This window comes from Taudactylus pleione, unplaced genomic scaffold (assembly GCF_031769625.1).
Source record: "Taudactylus pleione unplaced genomic scaffold, aTauple2 ptg000372l, whole genome shotgun sequence".
In the NCBI taxonomy this organism is placed as follows: domain Eukaryota; kingdom Metazoa; phylum Chordata; class Amphibia; order Anura; family Myobatrachidae; genus Taudactylus; species Taudactylus pleione.
In genome coordinates this window covers 3,111,036-3,138,533 of record NW_028284773.1, presented here as the reverse complement: position 1 = coordinate 3,138,533, position 27,498 = coordinate 3,111,036, and the positions used below count along the sequence as shown (strand labels likewise).

The following is a 27,498-nucleotide window of genomic DNA, read 5'->3' as shown; positions in this document are numbered from 1 at the left end:
TTAAAGGTTGGTGTGGAGGTGGGTGTGTACGGAATTGGCCAATGGGGGGGGGAGGTGTGTGTGCACTGGGCGTGGTCAGGAGTTGATGGCAATCTGGAGGTGTTCTGTTGTTGGAGGCCAATGGGATATTGCCGGATGGAAAAGGGTAATGACAGGTGTGTGGGCGGGCTTAATGACGAGTGTGCAGGTCTGTGGGAGGTGACGCTCTGGGGATCGGAGTGTAGCGTGGTGGCAATGGTTAATAACAGAGGGTGATCGGACATGATAGGGAAAGTTGGTGTGGCGATATGGGCGATGTCATGTGACCACTGGGTGTAGCCTGGGTGTGTAAGGGTGACGGGGTTAAATGACGTGGTGGTAAAGGTTAATAGCAGGGGGTGATCGGACATGGTCTGGGGAGTTGATCATTAATTTTTATGAACATCATCTTCTCCACATTTTGTGGAAGCAACCTCCTACGCCTTTCGCTGACAAGGTTCCCGGCTGCACTAAACACTCTTTCGGAGTACACGCTGGAGGGGGGGGGCAGTTTTTTTATTGTTTGTGGAGCGCACTTTGAGGGTTACACCACCCTTTAACAGACGCACGCTTGTCGCTGCTGCTTTGAGGATGCAGGTGCGGCTACAGCCCACACAATTCACAAAGACAGAAAAAAAAGAAGGATTTTTTTATTGTTTGTGGAGCGCACTTTGAGGGTTACACCACCCATTAACAGACAGACGCACGCTTGGCACTGCTGCTTTGAGGATGCAGGTGCGGCTACTGCGCATACATTTCACACACAAACACAGAAAAAGGGAAGATTATTTTATTTTGTTGGAGCGCACTTTGGGGGTAACACCACCCTTTAACAGACAGATGCATGCTTGTCGCTGCTGCTTTGAGGACAGTATCATATGCAGTGACAGTAGACTTGGCAGAAATTGTTGGCACGTCCTTCAGTCCGGACCAGATGTCCAAACCGGCCCTTGACTTATGACACAGGTGCACGCTTGGCGCTGCTACTGTGTTGATGCACGTGCGGCTACATCGCACACAAGTCACAAACACAGAAAAAAAATTGTTTTTTATTTTTTGGAGCACTTTGGGGGTTACACCACCCTTTAACAGACTTATGGGACACAGGTGCACACTTGGTGCTGCTCCTTTATTGATGCACATGCAGCTACAGTGCACACAATTCACAAAGACAGAAAAAAAGTAATTTTTTATTTTTTGTGGAGCGCACTTTGAGGGTTACACCACCCTTTAACTGACAGACGCACGCTTGGCGCTGCTGCTTTGAGGATGCAGGTGCGGCTACAACCCACACAATTCACAAAGACAGAAAAAAAAATAAGAATTTTTTTATTGTTTGTGGAGCGCACTTTGAGGGTGTCACCACCCTTTAACAGACAGATGTACGCTTGTCGCTGCTGCTTTGAGGATGCAGGTGGAATCTAGACGGGATTTGGATCCGGGGACACACTACCTCCATCAATTGTCTAAATCCCACTGCACTAATGGCGGATACCGGACGCACGTCTAACACCAACATAGCAGTCAAGGCCTCAGTTGCTTCAGGATGACTGCTGTCGTACTTCATCCTCCTCGCTAAGGACTGTTGGAGGGTCAATTGTTTAGTAAAAGTAGTGGTGTTCCTACTTCCTCTCTGGGATGATGAACAACTCCCAGCAGCAGCAACAGCACTAGGAGGAAGTGGTTCTTGATCTTTCCTTATTTTATTTTTATCGGAGAAAGTTTGGTCCTCCATTTATGTTATATTGATATATACATGCGGCTAAGGCGCACACAAACACAGAAAATAATTTGTTATTTTTGTTGGAGACTAGTGCACTTTGTGGGTTACACCACCCTTTAAGAAATGAGCCAGCCGTCCCTTTTCTTATGGGACACAGGCACACGCTTGGCGCTGCTCCTTTGTTGATGCACGTGCAGCCACAGTGCACACAATTCACAAACACAGAAAATATTTTTTTATTTTGTTTGGAGTGCCCTTTGGGGGTTACAGTACCCTTTAATGGACAAGCCAGCCGGCCCTTTACTTATGGGACACAGGCACACGCTTGGCGTTACTTTGTTGATGCACGTGCGGCTACTGCACACACAATTCACAAACACACAAAAATATATTTTTTTATTTTTTTTGGAGTGCCCTTTGGGGGTTACAGCACCCTTTAACGGTCAAGCCAGCTGGCCCTTTACTTATGGGACACAGGCGCACGCTTGGCGCTGCTCCTTTGTTGATGCACGTGCAGCCACAGTGCACACAATTCACAAACACAGAAAATATTTTTTTTATTTTGTTTGGAGTGCCCTTTGGGGGGTAACAGCACCCTTTAACGGACAAGCCAGCCAGCCCTTTACTTATGGGACACAGGGCACGCTTGGCGCTGCTCCTTTGTTGATGCACGTGCAGCCACAGTGCACACAATTCACAAACACAGAAAATATTTTTTTATTTGGTTTGGAGTGCACTTTGGGGGTTACAGCACCCTTTAACGGTCAAGCCAGCCGGCCCTTTACTTATGACACAGGCGCAAGCTTGGCACTACTTTGTTGATGCACGTGCAGCTACTGCGCACACAATTCACAAACACAGAAAAAATATTTATTTTTTTTGCACTTGGGGGGAGAACCCCTGATAGACAGAGCACCCCCTGGACAACACTACAGCACCCCTTTAGGACTGGGACACTGCACAGGACTTTGGAGTGGACACAGCCCTTATGGACAACTGACTGCACAATACAGTCCAGCCAGCCCCTATGGACTTTGGAGGAGTGGACACAGCCCCTATGGACAACAGCAGCACAGCACAACACAGCCAGCCCCTATGGACTTTGGAGGAGTGGACACAGCCCCTATGGATAACAGCAGCACAGCACAACACAGCCAGCCCCTATGGACTTTGGAGGAGTGGACACAGCCCCTATGGACAACAGCAGCACAGCGCAGCACAACACTACACTGCACTACACTGCAGCACAACACTACACTGCACTACACTACACAGCCCAGCCAGCCCTAACTCCCACCCTCCCTCTTCACTGTCCACAGCCGAGTGAGAAAATAGCGCCGACGCGGGTACCTTATATAGAATCCAAAACCCGCGAGACCCGGAAGGCGGGATGATGACGTTTTGCCTCGATTTCAGATCCGAGTCAGGTGGGAAAAGTCGAGCCTGACTCGGATCGGCCTCGGATCGGGGGGGCTTGGGGGGGTTAGGATTTCAGAAATCCGAACCCGCTCACCCCTAATATATATATATATATATATATATAAATATATATATATATATATATATATACATATATATGTAGGAGTGCACTCACCAGACTATTCATCAGAGAAGTAGCAAAAATTCTTTATTGCATCACATCAAAAGCATTCGCCATTGGTGAATACTTTTGATGTGATAGAATAAAGAATTTTTTATATTACTTTGATGAATAGTCTGGTGAGTGCACTCCTACGTTTATTATACAGTTTTTGGAATATGGACTTTCTTCTACACCAATGATTTGTGTAGCACCCCAGCAAGATGGCTATTCCTAAGTGAGTGTAGACACATAAGGAACATATATATATATATATATATATATATATATATATATATAGTATATCTATGTATACACACAAAGACATGAAGAAAGACTGCGGCACTGAGACTTTGGGGTCTATTTACTAAGCTTTGTTAGGAGATAAAGTGAACAGAGGTAGGTACCATCCAATCAGCTCCTTGATTGGCTGGTACCTTATCTCCGTTCACTTTATCTCCTAACAAAGCTTACTAAATATACCACTATTAGTGAAGTTAATATATTTGTTCCAAACACACCAATGTTTCAGGCTCTACAAACCCTTTTGTCCAGGTAACTTCCTATATATCATATATTCCACTCTCCAAGTGCCGCTGTCTTCCTTCACATCTTTGGTTATTGTATGTGTGGAGGAGGAGTTGAGGGGGGCGGAGCCAATCGATATCTGTGTAACGGGCCCCAAGTTTTCTGTTGCCAGCCCTGCCGGCTGCTGTCCCCACCATGTGCCGCTGCCCTCCCCAGTTGCCGCTGCGTGATCGGAGCAGTCACGGACCTGGCAGCATACAGTGACATGACATGAAAAAAGAGCTGCAGCATTTCCGATATTGAACTGGCCACGAGCCAATCACAGCTCGCGGACCAGCAGTCACTCCTGATTGGCTGAATCAGGAGCAGACACTCCTGATTGGTTACCGGTCTGTGAGCTGTGATTGGCTCGCAGCTGGCATCATATTGAAAATGCTGGGGCTCTCTCTTCATGCCATGACAGTTACTGGATGACTGCCCGGTCCATGACTGCAATGTTACAGCTGGGCCAAATCATGCGGACAAACCTTTCAACTAGCCTGCCTGAGACCATGGTTAATATTTGGGATATACATTTATGTCTGTGATTGTGTAAAGGACCAGTCCTGCTAGTAATTTGCAAGGTATGATGTGTAAGTACATTGTAGGCTGAATAAATTCCATTTAGATGTCTCCTAAAACTGTATGTTCATCCATCGTTCCTCTACCCTCTGCAGTCCCCACTTTGCTTCTTTCCTACTGTAGTTTTGCAGTTTCCAGGTGAAATTGGCTGCCGGTCCACGACTGCAACTAGCTTGTGGCCAGCTCCTATCCCTCTCCATTATATACAGACTCCTGTGCCATCCCCTAGTCCCAGCCTTCCCTGCCCCCCTCCAATCCAGCATTCACTGCTATGTGACCCCTAGTGCAGTCCTCCTTTCCCTTTTACCACCCAGTCCAGCGTTCCCTATCATGTTCTCCCACCCCTAGTCCAGCCTTCCCTGCCCATTGCTTCCCCATTCCAGACTTTTTCAAAGCTATTTATGTGGATCTTAGTTTTTAATATTAAAATGGATCTTGCTTCTCTTCTATATGTATTTTGTGGCCTGATCTGACTTTCCCTATACGAGTATATTTAGTATGGATTCTGGTTTTCTATTGGTGTACGTGTGAATTTACAGCAGTTTACTTTCCTATATTTCTGTATTTGTAATTAATGTGTTCACCTAGGTGCTTTTTGGCTGTTTTGGCGGTTGAATGCACCACACCGCTGATTAGATGGGCGGGCTGGTGCGTTGAAGTCTGTCACATATGCCACGCTGCTGTGTTCGTTATGGAATGCATGGTGCCGGTGACTGAGTGTGTGGACCTGTGCACTCAATACAGAGGAAGTAGGATTATATATTAGTTCCAATTTGGGTCATATGTGTGCTCTACATGGGGGAGGTATCCTGACCCTCTGTGGAATGCACGCTGCTGATCGGCCATGTTAGTTATTTATTTATATATATTTTTTTTTGTCATAGAACATACAATAATAATATTCTATATGTATTTTATAGCCATATATCGTCAGTAGGGTCGACAGGGGATATCGTTTGGGAGGGCCATGCTGCCGAATGCAGCATGGTCCCCTGCTGTCGCTTTGTTACAGCCAGCATCTGCAAGTGTGTAATGCACTTGCCGATGCCGGGTTCATTCGCTGTCGAGGTCGGGCACACTGGACATCGTCTACCTGGTTTAAGATGGGTGGTGGGATTATCTACTAGGGGGCACCTGTCAAAATTTTGCCTAGGGCACCAAAATGGCTAGGGCCGGCTCTGGTTCGTTCATATGGTGTCATTAGGGGTATGTCTCAGTTCTCAAATAACTTCTTTGTGTAGTTTTCCCGCTGAAGAACTAGTTAAATTGGCTACAGACACTTCATACAAATTGGTAACATGCTAACCAATAACTCCCTATGATCCATATCTAGTGGACGCATGATGCGATCTCCTTGCCGATAGAACCAGAGATCTGTGAATAAAGAGGGATTTAGTATAATACCAAACACGACCTGTCCACTGTATTCTGAACCTCAGATCTCATTTAAGTATATATCACATCTTAATCATTATCTCACAATTCCTTAAATAACCCTGATTATTAACCGTAGTGAATGGGAACCATTCCTTACATATGCGTACGCATATGTGCGTCCGTGTAATGTTCATATGTATGGATGTGAGTACGCATGTGAGCATCTATGTGTATGTGTGATACCCTATACTATGAGTTTATTCATAATGTAATCAGACAACATAGTATAACAATAAAGATGGCAATAGTGAATCCTTTCTTATGTTTATTTTATTTTTCAGGAACCTGCAGATCACTAGCGAACTCTGAACTTCGAACCTGCAAACTATAAATGGGTAAGTATGCTCTAGTGGCAATTAACAAATGACTAATTTTGCAATTCCCCTAACATCTCTAAAATATATACAAAAACCTCACGTGAGAATGATAAACAGACAAGTTTACATCAAGGATACAATTGCAAAGTTGTGTTACTTTTCTTTACACCTTTTTAGGAAAATGTTTTCCTCACACTACTGCACTTTACATGTCTCATATACTGCTAGTTCAGCGCTGAAATAGTTAATAGGGTGCACCCTTCGTTGCCCGGGATATGAAGAACAGTTCTTAAACTCCTCCAGCTACAGTACTTGTCTGTATTTAATGCAATACTGTAATCCTCTGTATATTATCCTGCTGCGATGGTGTTGGTATTACAGTCAGTTCCTTCTCTGCTTAGCAACCTTAGTTCATACTCATAGTATTACAGGTGCTGGCACTGAAGTGTCGCCCTAACACTGCTGGTAACTGTTGCACCTAACCTCCAATATGCGGTATCAGGGGGTTACTCTTACTATTGTGAATGTAGTCTATAAACCCCACGCTGATCACTGAAGGGACTGCTGTGCATATGTAACGGTGGACAACTGTAGGCCTCCAGTTAATAAGCGCCAATGTCACTGAGTGTCTATTTGGGAGGTTGCAGCAGCTTTCTTACCTCCGGCTCCTTTACAAGCTCAGTCCCTATATTTCTGTAGCTCCGCTGAGGCACTCCCTTGGGGGTCATCCGACACACCTCTCTTATGCTGGTTGTTCTCAGAACCTCCCTGGATGACACTGCTTAGTCCCATTGGATGTTCCCCGCCTCAGAGACCTCCGCTGCTCGTCCCGAAATATGGCTGCAGCACTCAGGTAAGCATCAAGGCAGCGCAGCCCCTTCTCCTGTCCAGCTACCTCACCAACTGCACACACCAACTGCCATTTTTCTCTAGGTCAAATCCTTGAGCCTGCTACAGTACTCACTGGTCCCCTAACGTCCACCACCACTGAGGAGGCAGTGCAAATAGTCCCTGAACCTTAATGAAACCAGTTAAATCATGCCCTATATTAGACAATGGCAGGAGTCACATTAATATTTAACATTTTCATAGAGGCACATCAGCATGGGTAGGAACACAGGGTGTTGGTGGGGTGCCACATATGCATACATGTTTATGTGTGTGTGTTATGTGCATCAGAGTATGTGTAATGGATTAATATATATATATATATATATATATATATATATTATATATATCCCTAACTTTTATACATTTCTGGCATATTTGACAGTAAGCTTACCTGGACCAAATTCCAAGGTGTCATTTAACAAAAAGGTTGTTCTGCTCAGAGGAGACGAGCAGATGTTTGTTGGAGTCATGAAGTCTGATAGCTCAACAAAGGCTTTCCTCGGCTTATTTGGGGTGTAAATGTCAGTTCCTCTTGACTACATTAGCATTGAACAAAAGGCATACAATTGCTAAAGAAATGCCGGTTTCTGACAGTGGTCTTCCTCTGCGCATACCAATATCTGTGTGCATTTTAATTATTCGGTACAGACATACACAGAACCTGTTTCCCATACACTGACTAAACCTTGCATAAATATATATATACGCATTTGTGCACATCGGATTGCGCCGACGCAGAGTAGCGTCCCATTTACTCTTTATCAGCCCATAGACGACTAGATTGACAGATAATAATTGCAAGCGATGATATCCAATTATCTGACTTTGACTTAATAATTGCGTTTAATTGCGCCCTGTGCCAGGCCATGCCCACTGAATGTATGGCATCATGATGTCATGCTAAGGGGGCGGGACTGCCAGTGCCAGAAATTACAGCTCTGCTCAGGGCATCCTCAGGATGTTCCGGGGGCTGTACACACTGCACTGTGTATGTCTGGAGTGTCCAGGTGGCACTGCAGCAGTGATTCTGGCTACAGGGTGCCGTCCCAGGGATACACCTTGAGGAAGTGACGGTGCCACCACAGGGCTCTGCACTCCGTATGGTGGAGGCACCACTTGTGCACTTCTAGTTACGGCCTTGCTCACGATATGTCCAGCTGAACATTACCAGTATGTGCACCAGCTTTAGGGCAGGAGTGACAAGTGTATATATACACACCATGTTAGCGTAGAGATGTGGCTTGACAGTGTTAGTAGTAAATATAATGTTACTGGAGACTTCCCTACTGTGCATTCACAAATCTCTAGGAAAATGGCAACTGCGCCATTTTTTCTGTGATTTCTGTTTGCAGCGCAAGCCAACACGGGACTCCAGAGCGGTAAGTATAATTATATAGGTGCAGGACTGCGTTGCAACCATTAAAGATACGCCAATGACACCCTTACTGTACCTGATCTAAGCTAGCTCAGCGCACACACCGTTTCCCATCCCTGTTCTACCCTCCAATCATAAAAATTGCAAGTGTAAAATATGACAGAATCTGCATACGGATGTCAATAAACCTGCTTCTATTGCTCATTTAAAACAAAGGAAAAGTACAAGGAAGTGTTTAAGGTTTAAACAAATTTAAAAGGTTTAATCTAAGGTTTAGCTATAACTCTTTTCAATGCCGATAAGTAAGCCATCAGCAAGTCTCTCCTTATTAAGGCCAACAAAACAGACATCTCTGTCTTTGCAAGTCTTTGCAAGAATTTTAAATATAGTTGAACAATATTATTCTTTAATGAAATGTCCTGTTGTAGAGGAACTGATGTACATGTAATGTACACCCATAAATGCTGGACACTGACAAGTGATAGGACAGGTGGTCCAGTTTTTCTTCTGACCATGTTGTAGGTCATAAAGCATACACGGCACTACTGAATGCTTTTCAGAAACTGCTTCCTAGGCAGACAGAAGGTTGCTTGCCAGCAGAACAATTGTAGACCTTGGAAAGTATCCACAACTATGAAGAAAGGTACCGCCCTTCATACCAGTTTCCCAGGGCATTAGTAATGGGTGACGCTCATCTGTGGCATAACATCTGAGTATTATAGAAGAAATCAACATTTTCAAATCTAGATGAGTCAACTGACTGCTAATGATAGATGATTAATTCAGGTTTGTTAGAGAGCTTCATCTACTTACCAAGTATTTTAGTTGTCAGAGTAGCTCAATTCGATATAATGGCAGAGCTTACACTTCCTGGAAGAACTATACCTTGTCTCATGAGAGAACATTTTATCACTTAGTTTAGAACTGGGAATCATTTTGTAATATGGTTGCTCTTTTTCATATCATACACAGAGCTTTTCTTGTGAGGGGACCAAGTCTATGACATACCTACCAAAAGCAAAATATGATGCTGACAGAAGACTGAGAAGTATGCCACCATGGACTGGAGCCTTTGTGGAAGATGAAAAGGGTCTCTTTATAGACCACTCTGTAAGTAGCTCACCCGTTTTAATACATCCTTACAGTCTCAGAATTAAGGAACAGCAGGTTAAATTATATTCTGTTACATAGTAAAGGTCTGTTTGTTTATTTTGTCACATACAATGCTAATTATTTAATTAATTGTTTGTTTTGGTAATTCTACAAAACTAATAATACACACAAGCAAACAGTATGGTACATCTCCCCTTAATATTATTGCATTATTTTGTACTTTTATGTTGATTCTAGCTGGGTAACAAATAGGATCTGTGTTTAGACTTATGCCATTCCTGCACTTGTGTAATCCTATTCATCATATGCAAATACAGTATATTCATTTTGGCAACAAATAGTGTTTTTGTCTAATAAAGGTTTTTATTTAACCAAACATGTGCATTGGCGCCTGAATGATGCACATATTATTAGAAATGTAATTACATGAAATGAACTTGCCATTCCATTGTCTACTTGAGCTTTTAAAATGATGTCACAAGTTTGGAATTCTGTGGCAACGTTAATTGGTTGTTCTATAACCCTCTGCAATATGTATGTTACGTTTAAGAAACTTTGAAGAGAAATAGCTTATATTTTAAAGTATCTTTGGGCATGTGTTGTTGCTGTAGGTATACTAGTTATATCTGGCCATCCCATACTTATATTCAGGAGGTCCTAATGTTTGTTGATGACCTCTTTCTAATTATTTGTTCAGTAAATAAGTTTTGGTAGCATTATTGTAAAATGATACACACTCAATTTAATTAGTAGTGAGAATTTTTTTTTTTAAATATGGTGTTTTATAATTATATTTTGGCAAAATAACTGTTGAATGATACCATAATGTGCGGTGGCAGACATTCATCTGCGTCGCATGGAGGCAATATCTCCTACTCCCCTTCACACCCCTCCTTTCGTTTCTTACCATCATTTCTCTGCAAACCTGCTGGTCCCACCAAATGCCTCCATTGCCTCAAGGAGTTACGCCACTGTTAATGCTAATAAACTTTAGCAACAGCTGTTTGAGCATGATAGTTTTTTATTGTCATACAATGCATTGAATAGTAAACTCATGTATTTAGCACTTGTGAGAACGAATCCTTACTAATAACCTTGTTCACTGCAGATGTAAGTCCATCTGAGTTATTCTATAAGCTACAGTACTCCTGTGCTGTGCCCCCTACATGCCCAGCAGCACTTTCATTCTCACATGCTTGCTACTATTAGTGCAGAGCCGGCCCTAGGCACAGACAAACTAAGCAAATGCCAACGGCATTTCGAATGCCTTGGGGCACCCAAGCCCACCTAAGGGCACCTGCTGCTGTCTGGGCAGAGACTATGGACTTGATTCAGACCCGCTCGATAGATGCGATCGCTCGCACCCAGCGTATGCAAATTCGGCTAAGTGACGGCATGGCAGGCGCTCGCTTGGAAAGGCATACGCAGACCCACTTTGTTTTGGCGAGCGATCACTTTGTCTCTATGGACGCCCTGTAGCTTATGAGGAGACGCCCACTAGCGCACGTCATCTCCAGGAAGTGTATTAAAACATAGGTACATCGAGGACAATCCGAAGCGATCGCAGAACTTGTGGTTGCCTTACCCTACTGCAAGAACTGCGAGGACTTCAGTGTAAATAACAGGCAGGTGACGTGTACTATGACGCTGCCTGTTAATTATGCACACCTCTGAAATGGCGTAGAAACACTCAGGCACGCCTGTGTTCGCACCTCCACTCCCCCGTTATTAGAGTCCTGCCTCTGTTACCACCCACAAACGGCTCTCCTGTCACTCATTACACTGGGCTGTCTTTGCTTGGCGAGCGAGCGGATTCCGATCGCTCCGAGTAGTTCGCGAACGTGCACGTCGCTTACCATCGGCCGCAAATGAGCGAGCGGCCACTTGCGAGAAGCTCTGAATGAGCTCCTATGGCAGCTGCTGCTGTCACTGTGCAGCATCCATGATCGGATTTCAACTGGCAGCTCCGATCAGGCCTGACAGCAGCAAACTGTGAGCGGGCAGCGGTGGTTTGCGGGGACGGGGCACCTGGATGACGGCTAGTGATTAGCACGGAGTCTGTGCTGGGAGAGGGGTGCTGTGCTAGGTGTGCTGGGACAGGAGTGCTGGGTGAGGAATACTGTGCTGGTAGAAGGGTGCTGTGCTGGGTGATGTGTGCTGTGCTGTGATCTGTGCTGGGTGAGGGGTACTGAGAGCGCAGCACAATCAGTGAGACCACGCCCCTTCTGTGAGGCCACACGCTTTGTTTTTGGATCCTATGGGGGGCACCTCCCAAAATCTTGCCTAGGGCACTAATTTGGCAAGGGCTGGCTCTGTATTAGTGTATAGTACTATATATGTTATCGTACAAATATAATACTGTTTGTCAACATTTAATACATTTCCTAGGTTAAATTCAAATGTAATGAGGTCTTAGTAGTGTTACACAGGAATTACTACACAATATGATTCATGATTAGTAAACTTTGAAGGGTATTGAGTTCTTGGGTGGAGACTTCCTTAAAATACAGACCCAAATATGAAAATGTCAAGGGCTACACAAACAAATACATGTATTCACAACAAACAGTAAAATACATGACTCAAACAGCACCATAACATCTCATATCTTGCATCCAAAACTAAGGGAAATAAATCCCACTGTATAGCCCATCCTTATTTTTCACTGTGTGACAACATTGGAAAAGTTTTCCTCTTTGAGTGAACCTTTCTGGCTAAGCACACAGCTATCCAATCAGGAACCAGTTGCCATTTTCAAACAACTGCACTGGATCCATCCGGCCTCTAGGGTACAGACATCAATACTGCAGTTTTTTATTGGGGTGATTGATCCAGGGAATTAATATGGCAATACATTTCTACTCACCGCTCTAGGTTTCCACACTCTGCCCTCGTAAGAATGTGCAAAGTTGGCATATGGGCACTGGTACCCTATTTGGGCTCACAGTTTCATCACTGAGGAACAGTAAACATGCATGTTCCTGCCCCATGATTGCTTAGAAGAGTAGGTTGTGGTCCCACAGAAGGATTGGACATGCATCACCAGCTCCCACAAAATCTGCTATGGTGTCTGGGGATTTCATGTTACACCCCATCCACAAGGCTCTGCAAACCATATAAGCTCAACGTCTGAAACACTGTTGCTAAACACAGCCATAAACACAATTTGATGAAATGTAAACATTTAGCATGAAACTGTAAAACAGTTGCAATCTGTAATACATGGAGCTGGTAGAGTATGGCTCCTATAGTTTATTAACTCAGCAAGTACATTTCTGACATCTTAAACACTGTTTACTAGATATGACAATGGTTTCAAGGGGCATTTTTGAATGCATATCATGTTTACAATATTGACATGTAGTGCAATCTGAATTTATTCAGATAACAATAATATAGTGTATATATATATATATATATATATACATACACAGCGTATACATCGGGTAAAATAAGTATTGAACTTCTCAACATTTTTCTCAGTAAATATATTTGTAATGGGGCTATTGTAATGAAATTTTCACCAAATGCCAGCAACAGCCCATGCAAAGAAATCAAACAATAGATGTCCATAAATTAAGTTATGTGTAATCATGTGAAATGACACAGGGAAAAACTATTGAACACATTAAGAAAGGGAGGTGCAATAAGGTATGGAAAGCCAAGACACCAGCTGAAAACAGTGCAAATTAATATATGCTGGTTCAGTCCCAACTGATGGCCTATAACAAGGTGTTTCGTTACCAAGGTGTCACACAAGAAACATCTCATGAAGGGTAAAGCAAAGAGCTCTCTCAAGACCTTCGCAACCTTATTGTTGCAAAACATATTGATGGCATTGGTTACAGAAGGATTTCTAAACTTCTGAATGTTCCAGTGAGCACTGTTGGGGCCATAATCCGGAAGTGGAAAGAACATAATTTCACCATAAACCTGCCACGACCAGGTGCTCTGCGCAAGACAGAGGAGTGAGAAGAATTATCAGAAGAGTTGTCCAAGAGCCAAGGACCACTTGTGGAGAGCTTCAGAAAGACCTGGAATTAGCAGGTACAATTGTTTCAAAGAAAGCAATAAGTAATGCACTCAACCTCCATGGCCTGTGTGCACCCTCACCACGCAAGACTCCATTGCTGAAGAAAAAGCATGTTGAAGCTTGTTTAAAGTTTGCTGAACAACATTTAGACAAGCCTGTGAAATACTGGGAGAATATAGTCTGGTCAGATGAGACCAAAATGTAACTCTTTGGATCCGATAATATACACTATGTATGAAGGAGAAATGGCTCTGCACATCACCCAAAAAAACATACCAACAGTGAAGCTTGGAGCTGGGAACATCATGGTGTGGGGCTGTTTTTCAGCATATGGTCAGGGCCAGCGCCACCCTTATATTTGGGCCACCGAGACATTTCCCACTGGGCAGCACTGCGCCCAACTTCCCACAGTGGCTTAACACAGCCCCCTGCGCTGGCCAATCCTTAACTGCCGCTCCGTTCTGAGCTGCTCATTGTAAGATGTGTAGGGGTGGGCAAAATACTGCAACCTGCGAGTCAGCCCTCTGCAAGGCTATATTAACAAATGGGGCAGGCAGTGGGTGGAGCTGTGGCACACATGCAGGGCTATGAGTAATAGGACCGGCAGCGGTAGGGCCACTGCTCTGGCAGTGAATGGTTTACAGACAGGGGTTGAGGTGATCCAGAGCCGGCTGGGACGACTTTCAGTCACCTCTATTGGTTTCCATGGCAACCCCCGCCAAGGCCCTGCAGACTGCAGAGGTGAACTCCTGCGCGGACTCCTTCATTTAGTGGAGGGGCATAGGGCAGGATGATAGTGGAGGGGCATAAGGCAATGATAGGGTATGGGTACAGGGCAGGATGATGATAATGGAGGGGTACAGGTCAGGATGATGGCACTAGAGGAAGACAAGGCAGGATGATGATGATGGAGGGACACAGTGCAGGATGATAGTGGAGGGCACAGGGCAGGATGGTGGTAATGGTGGGAGACAGTGCAGGATGATGATGGTTGAGGGTCTGCTGTTCGGGAAGCAGGGATAGGGAGGCTTGTGATTCCTGGGCCAGACCTCTTTAGAATGCGTTTAGGATGGCTTATGGGGAGGGGGTGTAGGCTGAAGTTTTGCCTAGGGTGCCGTGAAACCTAGCACCGGCCCTACATATGGTACTGGCATACTTCATGTGATTGAAGGAAGGATGAATGGAAAAATGTACCAAGACATTCTTGATAAAAATCTGCTGTCATCTACCAGGATGCTGAAGATAAAATGAGGGTGGACATTTCAGCAAGACAATGATCCCTAACACACAGCCAAGGACACTCTCAATTTGTTTCAGAGGGCGGAATTCAATTGTTTTTGTGGCCCGCATCTCCCATCTAAAGTGACAGGAGATCGCGAGCCGCTATACAATTGACCATTGCGACCATCATCCTGGCCACTCACAATAGCTGTGGGTGGTCACCCACAGCTATGCAAGTGGCCAGGAGGCCGCACGAAAAAAAAAATGCCCTGATTCAGAGCGAGCGCTCTTTCAGAGCGTCCGGCTCTGAATCAGGGCCAGAGGGCCTGATTCAGACCCGCTCGTGATCGCTGAGCACTCGCAAGCGGGTCGATGTTGGCGCAGTGCGCATGCGCACGACGGAGGCGGCTCCGTCGTGCGTATGCACGAGACCCGGATAGCGATGGGCAAGCCGTCGCTCCGGGTCTCGCTACAAAGTGGACGTGCTGTCGATGTTGAGTGACAGCACGCCCCCTTTGGAGGGCGGGCCAGGGGCGTGGCTGCCCAGACGGAGGCGTTCCCATGGGAACGCCTACCGTCTAGGGCCGGCCCCACTGATATCACAAGTGATGTCAGTGGGAGTGCTTTTGGCTCTGTCAGAGCCAAAAGCACTCTTGGGCTTGCGGCAACGAGACCCTACCACAAGGGTCTCGTTGCAAGCCCGATGGTCGCGATGGGCTTGACCATCGCAACCATCTTTTTGGCCGCTCGCTATAGCTGTAGCGTCCGGCTCTGAATCAGGGCCAGAGTTCATAGAAGAATCCCACGGAAACTTCAAGAATTGAAGACTGTGTGGAAAAATAGGCCAAAATCACACCTGAGCAATGCATCCGACTAGTTTCTCCATACAGGAGGCGTCTTGAAGCTGTCATTGCCAACAAATGCTTTTGTATAAAGTATTAAATAAATTTCAGTAAGCGTGTTCAATACTTTTTCCCTGTGTCATTTCAAATTATTACACATAACTTAATTTATGGACATCTATGGTTTGATTTCTTTGCATGTGTGGCCTGCATGGGTTGTTGCTGACATTTGGTGAAAATGTAATTACAATAGCCCCATTACAAATATATTTACTGAGAAAAATGTTGATGTGTTCAATACTTATTTTACCCACTGTATATATACGCTAGTACCTATCGCAGTATATAATTCTAATTTTTTATGATTTTCTTCTTTTGAAGTTAGCACTAAACTTCTTATACTTGCAGCTGGTTGTTGTGGTGTTTATCAGACTATCAATGGTGTCTTTCAAGGCATTTATAAAGATCTTTGGAAGTAATACAATGTTGTTCTGGTAATTAGGTAAGGGGAAGTTACTTACTCTGGTAATTAGGTAAGGGGATGTAGCGAATCCGGTTAAAATTAAGAATTCGTTTTGATAGGACACACAAAGCCATATTTCTAGTGGGCAGACCCAACTCCTTAGTAGAAACCACTGTACCATCTTATACCTTTTAAATCAGTAGAAACTGAATAATGTTTCTTAGTCAGTGGAATCAAGTGTTTAGCAGTCCAAAGTAAGTTTGCAAAATGTTATTTAGTAATCAAGGACCTCTCTATGTCCACCCAGGGTTTATGTGAACTAGTTGGTGACCAATCTTGCAACTGAGAAAAGTGACTAGCTTTCTGATATTCCACAAGGTAAAGCACATTCAGGCCTCCCTGCTGTTTCTAGATAGCCATATGTCATGTGTGGGTGGGGGTTTGCATTTACAAATGTGCTCAATATGATTGTATGCAGTTTAACCATGTATTTTCTGGGGAGTAGGTATGGGATAGTATGGAAAAGGTACATCAGTTTAGGCAATAGCACCATTTTGAATGCTGTTAGGCAGCATAATTAATAGACCTTATATCTGGGTTGGGTACGAGATCCCGGCAGTCAGGACATCGACAGCGGTATCCTAACAGTCAGAATCCTGTGTAGGTAAGTCCCTTAACTCTAACCCTAACCCCCTGCAGCCTAACCCTAACCTGCTTCCTAGTGCCTAACCTTAACCCATAACCCTAAACCTAACCCTTCCCCTGACCATAATACTTACCATCGGGATGCTGGCAGTCTTGATTCTGGTGCCGGGATTCCGACTGCTGCCGGAATTCCGGCACCGGAATTCTGAGCGCCGACCTCCGGGATCATAACTACATCCCTTATATCCACTCCATTGCTTCACTAGATTAGTAATATTCAATAGAAGTGGTCGAATTTTGGTTTTAAAATTTCTCTAATGAAGTTGGGTACACATATATCTGGGTAAGATAAAAAGTCTGATTTCTACATATAATGTAATTTAATTTGGAGTTTATGTAAATGGACCCTGGTGAGTTGAAATGATTTATTCATATTAAGATTATAATAGTATGCCTTCAACAATGTCTCTGGAATGGTTACAAAAAAGAATACATTGTCTGTGAAAACACACAGTTTATGTGAGGAGTCTTTCACAGTATTTCCCATGAATCACAGAGAAGCTCTAGTTTTTAAAGCTAGTGGTTCGATGCCTAGCTTAAAGATGGGCAGGGAAAGGGGAAAGTCCTGCCTGGTGCCATTCGTCATGTTAAATACTGTGAATTTTGTGGATACAAGAGCAAAGCCATTTAAATTTGGGGCATTTCATTGTTATTTAGAGACCTATTTATGAAGTGGAGAAAAGCTCTACCTGCAATGAAAGTGTATCTTTTCACCGAAGGTCGAGCTCTCAGGCAGATTGTAGTTCCTAAAATATGCGGAAACTTACTTAACAAGACTTTTCACCTATTGGTGTTGTGCTGATGGTATCTCAGAACGGCGACAGCACAGGCTTATTACAGGAGAAAAGTGCTTTATTATTTATAAAAAGCATTTGTTCCTAAAATGTATATAATTTCTTAAAATATATTTTAATTCTTTATTTGAGGGAGGAGGTGGAAGTGGAACTGGAAACCCAAATTCGGATTTCCAATTCCCTGTCCTAGTGTGAACTAGTTGTAAGGAACCATAATGTACACAATGTGCTTGTCACGGTTTTGATATTCTGTAGATTCGGCTATGGACCCTTAGGTATGACGGATGTGCATATGAAACATGGAGGCTTAATGATACTTTAGCTCATGGGTATAAACAGGAGTGTAGACACACTAGTGACGAAGTAGGAACCACAGACTTGTGATATGCATGGATACTGAACTGGAACTGGTGTGAACAGACTAGACCTGGGCAACCCCTTGCCTAGTGACCTGCAAAGGCCAGCAAAACGAGGGATACACTCCAGGAACAAGGATGATCTCCAGAACACAATATTATTGGACAGACACAATCTCCTGTCTTTTGAATACTTATGTATGTGTTCACTAGGTTTTACCAACAATGGCTGAATTTAGACTAAGAAATCTCCTAACAATGAGACTTTCCTATACAAGAGCAGGGTGTGCAAATAAGGGAATTCTGGATTCGTTGAAAATTAAGATATCACATGTCGTAGAGTGTAATATCACATAGAATATTTTAATTTGAAGTTAAGTCTAAAAAAACAAAATCTGTCTGTGTTTCAATTTTAGGAGGTGCAGCTACACAGAGGCATATTTAATAAAACAGTGCTACAATTCCCCAGCAACCATCATATATTATCTTCACTCTGCTAAAGAAACTAGATATATTTGGATTAGTTAATTGGTTGATATGCATTACAGCACATTATGAAATGTATAATTCTTCCATGGACATTTGCTTGTTGAAAATTTCATTGGTTTAATGTGTCATCACTTATATTATACCACTCTATCATATGAAATCATAAGGATCTAGCCTGCAAAACTTTACTCACTAAACCTATGACCTTCACAGCTCAACTACATTGCAGATTTTATAGTTAAATTAGTCGTCCTGTAAGCATGAAGATGTCACTGATATCGTATGTAGATTCCTAACAATAATTACTATTTTCGAAAAATCTTTTTATTTTATATCGCCCCTACTGTTTGTCCAGGATCATGATCTTAGATAGTGAAGCTATCTGTCCATCTGCCCTGAAAATCCTCCTAAAAATAACACCCAAATAAATTACACAAAACCAAGCAGTGGAGAGAAGAATATGGCCACAATTTCCAACCTTAATTTAAATGGGGGGAGCATGTCGGGCAACCAAGTACCCAAAGGCCATGAATACCAAGCCTACTGTACCTGCCAAATACCAAAGATCACGTTTGCAGTGTGCATTATCCAGATACGATAACAACCATAACCAAGGTTATAACCCAAACCATGGCATGGAAATTCATCAGCACTATCTTACAGGCTAAGTTCCAGCAAGGGCGATAACTAGAGGGTGTGGCCAAATCTGGGAGGTGTGGCCATGCTACCCTCTAAAAGAAAGCCTCTGAAAAATTCTATCAACTGTGCCTCAGCTACCACCAATATAGCTACACTGTCGGAAGCAGTCGGGAAGCAGGCGGTCGCAATGCTGACCACCGGCTTTCCGACTGCTTAAATGACAGGTGTCGAGATCTCAATGCCTGTCATTAGACCTATGCCAGGAGTCCGACACCCGGCTTACCAATCGAAGGTAAAACGGGCGCGGACGGCCGCTGGGGGGCAGGGTTAGGTTAGGGGCTCCCGGGAGGGACTTAGGGTTAGGCACTCCTCCGGGAGGTTAGGGTTAGGCTAGGGAAAGGGGGGTTAGGGTTAGGCACTTTGAAAGGGGTTAGGGTTAGGCACTTGGGGGGAGGTTAGGGTTAGGCACCCCTAAAGGAGGGTTAGGGTTAGAGGGTAGAATTAGGTTAGTTATACTTACCTTAAGGACGATCGGGATTAGAACCGCCGTCCGCATACATACTGATTCCACACTGTCCATGGATATATTTATATATATATTCATATATATATACATATATATATATATATATATATATAATGTGTATATATATATATATATATATATATATATATATATATATATTTTTTTTTTTTTTTTAAGAAAGCTTCTTAAATATTGTATTATTCCTTTTTTTGTTTTAATAAAAAGTCCACATACCATTGTAAAACACAGGCATGTTTGTGCAGTTTTAAACATTATAACCTCTACCTCCCCACTAACTCTTATAAGGCTGGGATTGGTATGGGTGCCTCCACGGTAAGAGTGTCTTCCTCTTATATATGCCCCCCAGCACCAGACATGACATTGCTCACATCCTCTTTCATCTTCCTCTACTGTACCAAATGCTGGGACTTCTTGGAGTCACATTATATTTCTCTAATTCCCATTCTGGAGAAATGTCAAAGTACCTCCTCCAGAACCAATCACTGTATAAAGAGGCACAATGCTTTATTTAATTTATTTTGTGGGCAGTATTTGTAGTGCTCTGATATATGGTACCATAAATGATAGCATACACTGTACCATGTGTAGTTCTTAAAAAGGAAGCATGCAAGAACATGTGCTGGCACTTGTAGTGCCACAGTTGATTAACTAAGGGCCTGATTCATTAAGAATCGCTATTGCGATCGCAGCTCCGTAATTGCACACAGGTATGCTGTGAAAATATGCTAATGAATGCTATCACAATGCCATCGCACTGCCAGCATAGAGATGCCCACTGCCTCCCACTACCGCTATCTCACATCCATAATACCTTGCAAACCTCCATGAACATCGATAACATGGAGTACCATTGGCCCCTCACGCAGAATTAGCAGCCCTGACCTTACTTAGAAATTGCCAACCTCGTTGCACGCAGAAAGTACTTAAGCTGCGTATGCAATCGCACAAGCTTATTTATGCACGCCCATGCAACGGCGTTCAAACGCTCCTGCGTTTCTCCGACCACTCACCCGTCGCCACCCCCAAACGCTCACTGCCTTTTATTCACTCTGTGATGGCTCTCCGTGGTCTGTGTGATGCAATGCGGTCGCAGTGGTGTCTTCGCGCATGTGCACTGCGATGCATACCTATGTGCAGTACGCACCAATCGCCCGACTACGTATGCTTTAGCAATAGCAATCCTTAATGAACCAGGCCCTAAGTTTTAATAGAAATTTTTCCCTGGCACCCACCGACTACGGGTACCAGTAGGGGCACAATGCTACTCAGCATTGGGCTAGGATTGTCTAGGTGTGAGAGCCAGATAATTGTTTCCATTGATTCCGAACGCTTTTTGATCGGCGTCAGAAATCGGTGAGCCCCATACGTTTTTTTTTTATACAATCGTCTGCAAAAGGCAGAATTACCCCAATTGATTTCTGATGGGAATATTGATGTGGGATCCAATTTTTATGACAGATTAGACTTGGCTCAGGCATATGAAAACTGGCTATATTTGCATACAAACTGCACCAATATTATGCTTCTGCAGAAAACAAGCTAAAACTAATGTACAAGTACATAAATATACAGTCATGCATTTATTTTGACTGAAATAAAAAAAATTAAAGTCATGAAAGTGCTATTACTACTATACATTGTATACATTTGAGGATTGGAGATCCATTTAGAAGACAACAAAACTGAAAATAATACCTTCTTTGCTGCATATAAAACGTGAGTCAAACCACTTTATGCAAGTGGATAGAAGCACTATTTTTTTCATTTTTTAATGACATCATCAACCATTGTGATAGTCTTTGACTGAGATGAAGTTTTCTGTTGCCAGATGAGTACAATACAGCCAATCAGTATAAACATTTCCATAGCAACATTCCAAGTTTACACAGGGCTTATATTTATGTCCCTAGGTAAATGTAACATTGTATTTCAAAAGATGAAGGATGTTACCTAGCAATTTTTTAGTTCAATTCAATTAACCAAGATACAGTCCGACAGGATTTGAATGAAGTGTTAAAGCAACATTCCTTTTAATGCTGGGTACACACTAGGTTGATACACTTACCAATCGTCCACTCGTTGTGTCGGGCCTGGGGCAAGTTGCGCATGTTGCATTGCAGTTTGTATGCGATACATCCCGCCATTCTTCACATGCATGCCAGCATTAACTATGTCGGTATACATGAAGAGAAACACAAAGGACAGCTCTCTGAGTAAGAGCCGTCTAATGTGAGTGAGGGACTTCTTGGTCTATGATCTAGAAGTCCCTCTGGTACCTTCTCTGATTGGATCCATCCCAGGGGGAAGCCCGAATAGAAGCCCATAGGCTTCTGTTGGGCAAAGCCATCTAAAGATGGCACAGCCAACCGCATCCAAGCCCTGGAATATATCGCATTCGGGGTTTGGTGCATATGAGAATTGTGGTCAAACCCCCGAAAACAGCATCTCGCACCAGTCACAACTGGGCGGGAATTTAAATTTGCCCACCCAGTTGAGCTGTCAATCACCGCCGGGTCCCTGCAGCATGTGTACGGGCGATCGGCAGGTCACCCGTACACAAGCAGCAGATGTACCTGATATATCTGCAGATATATCGCCCATCTGCTGTGCTGCACAGCCAATGAGATATGTCTTTGAACAATGTAGTTCACAGACATATCTGGGGTATACACCCACCAACACGCTGGTTATATATCGGCCGTTCAATTGAATGCCGATATATTGCCCAGTGTGCACCCAGATTTAGACATCAAATACTCAAGTCTCTGGTCAACCTCCATAAACCATACTGAACAATTGAGACTCTCTCAGCTTATACCTTTATATTAGCAGAAAATTAAATCAATTGACATAAATATCAATGAAGGATTTTAGTTGTTCTTTACCCCAGTGCCTGTGCAACCATTATGCAAACCTAGGCGGTTTCCAAAAATGCCACAGTGTAGGGGATCCCTAAAGCACAAGTGAAATAATGTCACTTGATCAGTGTTTTGTCACTGCGGCACCCACACACGGAGCATTAAACTTCTAACATGATGGGGCACCTGTCAGCTTCTCATCAGTGTGGTCTGGGTGTGTAGCACAGAGCTATGATGTCACAGTCCAGCGGTGAATAAAAGATGCAGCCCCAGGTAATTGGTAGGGGAGTAAGACGGTGGCAGGCTGCTGGAGGAGGGGTGTAGGAGCGGTCGGGACAGCACAGAGGGAGCAGGGGGCTATGCAGGGTTAGCTCACCTTGATGTCCATGGAGACAATAGAGACGGAATGGATACCAACTGGCTAATCTTTCCTGTCAACATCATTGCAGAGGTGTTTTAGTATTAGTAAAGTTGTTTGTAATGATATGCTGTAATAAAGACCAAAGTGTAATATATATAAAGGAGAGACAATGTAAGGAAATACATTTCTGCTGGTAATAGAACTTGTCTTGTAAGTCTCCACATTACAATTCACATATCTAAAGTAATTCTTCAAAATAATTAAAGTTATTGTAAGGTTCAGGGAGAGAGTGAAGTCATTCTTACCTATATATATATATATATATATATATATATATATATATATATATATATATATATATAGCAAATAACCTGGTACTGTTGAAGGGCCATGAGGTGGAACTTATGGAAGCTGCCGATATCCAGAGCTATGGGTTGGAGACAGTAGGGAGTTGTTGTTCTGAAAGCCTTTAAACTCAGGTTAAAAAAGTTACCTAATTAGGAGAAAGCTATACATCTATTTTTGTGTAAACTTGAGACCTGTTGTTCACATTTAGGCCGCTATTAGCTTCCAGCAGAACATACATAATCAGCTCTAAGACCACTGGTTGTAAAGAGCAATGCTGTTTCTTGTTCCAGAGCTATGGTCACACTTCCAGTATAGTAGTATATGGCGGATATTCTAGTGTGTTTATGATAAATATTGAGGTATATAATACACTGTACATTGGGCTGTAGGATATGCTGGATGTTCCAGTCTTGCAATACTAAACGCTGTGCATTTACGTTATTGCTATATTGTAGTACAGCACACTATGTATATCATTGTTTCCTATATCACAAACATTATGCATATACATGTCTGTGTTACTGTCCTAAATCCGTTTTTATAAACTAAACATTTACATATTCAATATAAATACTGTTTTGAGATGTTACATAGCAAATTTTAACTCCATATTACAGTAAGTGTAAGCCTTATAATCCTGAAGCGGCAAAGGTCAGTTACGTCCACAGAGTCGATCATGAAAGGCTGCAGCTTTGTTTCTATCAAATTACATTTTTTACAGTATAATTTCCAGATTTTTCGGTTTAGATGAAACAGTGATGTCCTGCTCCACCCATGTCAGCTCATATGTTCTTCTTAACGCAGGCATTGACAGATTATAGATAAAATAAAGGATAAATGGATAAGGAATACAGAAATAGACTGAATGTTTTAAATCTGTAACTGCTTTTCCAATTCCTTATTTAACATTTTGGAGGTTGTTGGAGTCAAGCTGCAGGATTCAGTTAAGTAAGTAAAGTCGAACAGTCAGAAGGTCTGTGTATCAGTGGAAAAAGCTGTGTACTCTGGAAATTAGTTTTGCCAATTCTCCTATAAAATGATGCATTCGGTTGCTTTAGTTTAGGACATTTCAGAAGCAAAACAAAATTGTTATGGCAAAAAAAGTTACACATAGAGAATATACAGACCTTAACATCATTGTTTTAATCATATGATATAATTCCCCTTTTGGCTGTTTTATTACATGTTTATGGCCAGTTGGCTTTGGCTGCAGTACAAACTGATATGGGGATTTAGTCAGGATGCCGGCTGCCTGATACCCCAACACCGGCATCCCAAAAAGGATGAAGGTTAGTATTCCGCTTACCTTTAGTGTAATGGGGGGTTAGGGTTAGACACCCCCCAGGAGTGTTAGGCTGCGGGAAGAGGGGCTTAGGGCTAGGCACACTCCTGGGGAGGAGAGGGTGAGGCATCACCCCGGGAGGGTTAGGTTTAGGGTGCGGGAAGGGTAGGTTAGGGTTAGTCACCACCGTGGGGAAGTTAGGATTAGGTACCCCCAGGGAGGCTAGAGTTAGGAACCACCAAGGGAGGGTTTGGGTTAGGGGGGAGAAGGGGAGGGTTAGTGTACTTACCAGCCATAGTCTGCATTTTCAACAGTCGGGCTTCTGTCCACCGGGATATCATATCCAACCCCTGATATGGATTGGTCAATTGCTTTGCCCCAAGATTTAATATCAACAACTAAACATTTTGTTCTATCATCTAAATGTCTGGTAGTGCGATTGAAGGTTTTTCATGTCTTTATATAATGATTATATTTTTGTTAACTGTTATCACCAATGTCTTGTGAAAACCACATTTATTGTTAACCTGCACCAGATACCTATACATGGTGTAGAAAACTCATGGATATGTTGAAGCTGTATTCATGGAATTGCAGCCAATGAATTGACTGGTTGAGAAAGGAATTAGTGTCATTGGTAATATTAGTTGCACCCACAAAATGCCTGCCTCCACTATGTGTACACAATTGTGAGCTTTAAACCTTTTATATAATTATGTCTCTTGTTACAAATGATGTACCAGTGCTATAACATATAATGCTTGCAAAAGCAATCTACTGAATTGCATGCTATGACACTGACAGAGTGGAAATTGCATTACATAACATTTCTGAAACAAAAGTTTATTGTATTTAATAATGTCAATTATTAGGGAGTAATTAAATTCTTGTCAATGTACAGTCACAATGTTCCTCTGCCCACATCACCAGAAATTACCCCAACATCGCACATTTTTCGTCACTTCATGGACACTAGTGGATCTTTTAATTGAAATAATCCCATAATGACAGATTAATTTCATTGCTCTCCCCATATCTCCTTCATTATTATTAGTCTCACATTATGCACCCATAGTAGACTCCTTTTCACTGGTTCTTGAATGAGTGAGCCATCAGACACTTAGACAGACCTGTGAGTGTTTGGTTGGATATCTTCCATTCCCTTGCTGACTGAAATAGTCAAATGTAACTCTGATACCAAATGTTGTAGCTCAAAGCAGAAGGGTTGTGTGCCTCTGGCAGTTGTAGTCTGTGACCAAACACAGTGTAAGAGGCAGGCTTATGCTCCTTTCACTTCATGAAATATGTATTTTTTTCAAAATAATATTTCCAGCGAGTTAAAATTATAAATGTTACTTTTTCTGTCAGTTGAATAAGTGATTAAGGGAAATATTTACAGCCCGTACAAGTGAACATGTATTTTTAAGTAGAGGAACTACCACAAGCGTTTTCTGAGTTCCAGGCTTAATTCCAGTAAAAGCAAATTAAACTGTTCCAACTTGACAGCTCAAAGAGTGCAGAGAATGACTAATAAGTTAGCTGGACTGTCCAATGGTAAGAACCACAAAAACAAAACAGGTTGAGATTAATTCAGTGGTAAACACACCTAAAGAAAATTAATTAGAAGGTGTATATAAAAATGGTGGATAGTTATGCATTGTGTGTTATGTAAACAAACAAATCTGTAACTTTATAACAACATTAAAATATTAAAACTTAACTAGAAAATTGTCTCACTCCCTTTCTGACTTATATTTCCAAGTTTAATGAATTAGATTGCATACCCACTTGCATTAAGAATGCACCAGTGTCACCGCATGTCAAATACGATTGTACTTAAATCTGTGGTCAGGTAGAGTAAGATCAATGGAGGATGCTACAATGACCCCCTTGTGCTGACTCCAGTGTATACCAGTAAACAGAGAGCATGCAGCATCTACAAGATGCTGCAGTGTTGCCACCATCTCCAGCTGGAGGTGCAAATGGATGTAATTATGGGGTCATTGAAACTAATAGGTTCCACTTCCACATCAGTTTGCACTCCATCATTTCTGATTTAAAAACACCAGTAAAATAAAAGCATATGTTTTAATGCAAACTAGTATACAGCTGTAGGCACTGGGTTACCTGAAGTGGGTTGAAGAGCTTGTGAAACTTATTCTCATGTGATCATTCATGCCAATGAGCTGAAAACTGGTAAATGTCCTACAGGTTGACGTATCATTGAAGGCTTCCCATTCTAATACATGGAATCAGGAGTAACTAATAGCCCAGGTTGACAGCTATAATTAAAATATAAGAATAAGTGCTGTTTTGCTTCATTCAGTTTTATAGCTAAAGAGTTGTTATCTGAAAACAATAAGTAATTTGCTCCCCTCTCTGTGTTTAATAGAACTCGCAGATTATGTGTGTTTTTTTTTAAAAGCCACAGTATATGCATCTTCACTGCATAATACAGCTCTCTCTTTATTTCACTAGCTGTTTTACAACCCTGATCATGCAGAGTTTATTTGCACTTTTGATTAAATAATATTCCCCTTGGCATTGCTGTGGGCTTTGGCTTAAAATAAGCTCATTAACCCTTTCATTTTCAGCAACACAAAATATTTTATTAAATATAAATAATTTGTATTATTATTATGAGTTTATTATTATTTAGCAGCATATATCTAATCATAAATATTCCATGTTCTTTATGTGTTTAGACTATATAGATTAATAGGGAAGAGTATGTATATCCGATGAACAGATGTTCTGTGCACACATAGGAAATGTTTTAAAAGACAAACACTTTTTTTTGTAGGAATGTGCTTGGTTATCATTTATTTTCTAATTGCTATGTGATATAAAGGTAATGGTGTTATGTTTCAGCTGTGTATATATTCTTACACAGTAAATACTGACAGAAAAATACATTGGCAAGTTTAGAAATGGTTAAGACAAGAGAAAAAATGAGCC

At 42.4% G+C, this 27,498-nt stretch overlaps 1 protein-coding gene and 1 long non-coding RNA gene across 4 annotated transcripts in view; one reads left to right on the top strand and one right to left on the bottom strand.

Moving 5' to 3' along the window:
- The window catches only part of LOC148508249 (uncharacterized), a 259,369-nt gene extending 232,366 nt beyond the window's left edge, over positions 1–27,003 (bottom strand). Inside the window, exon 1 of the long non-coding RNA XR_015869601.1 lies at positions 26,668–27,003. This is a non-coding gene — a long non-coding RNA (uncharacterized LOC148508249). The remainder of the gene's footprint in view (positions 1–26,667) is intronic.
- BCL6 (BCL6 transcription repressor) overlaps positions 1–27,498 on the top strand; it is a 152,185-nt gene that overhangs the window by 84,596 nt on the left and 40,091 nt on the right. For all 3 annotated transcript variants that reach the window (XM_088444783.1, XM_088444785.1, XM_088444784.1), the window contains 2 exons: positions 6,188–6,241; positions 9,462–9,599. The gene's annotated coding sequence lies outside the window, so the exon portion shown is untranslated. The remainder of the gene's footprint in view (positions 1–6,187; positions 6,242–9,461; positions 9,600–27,498) is intronic.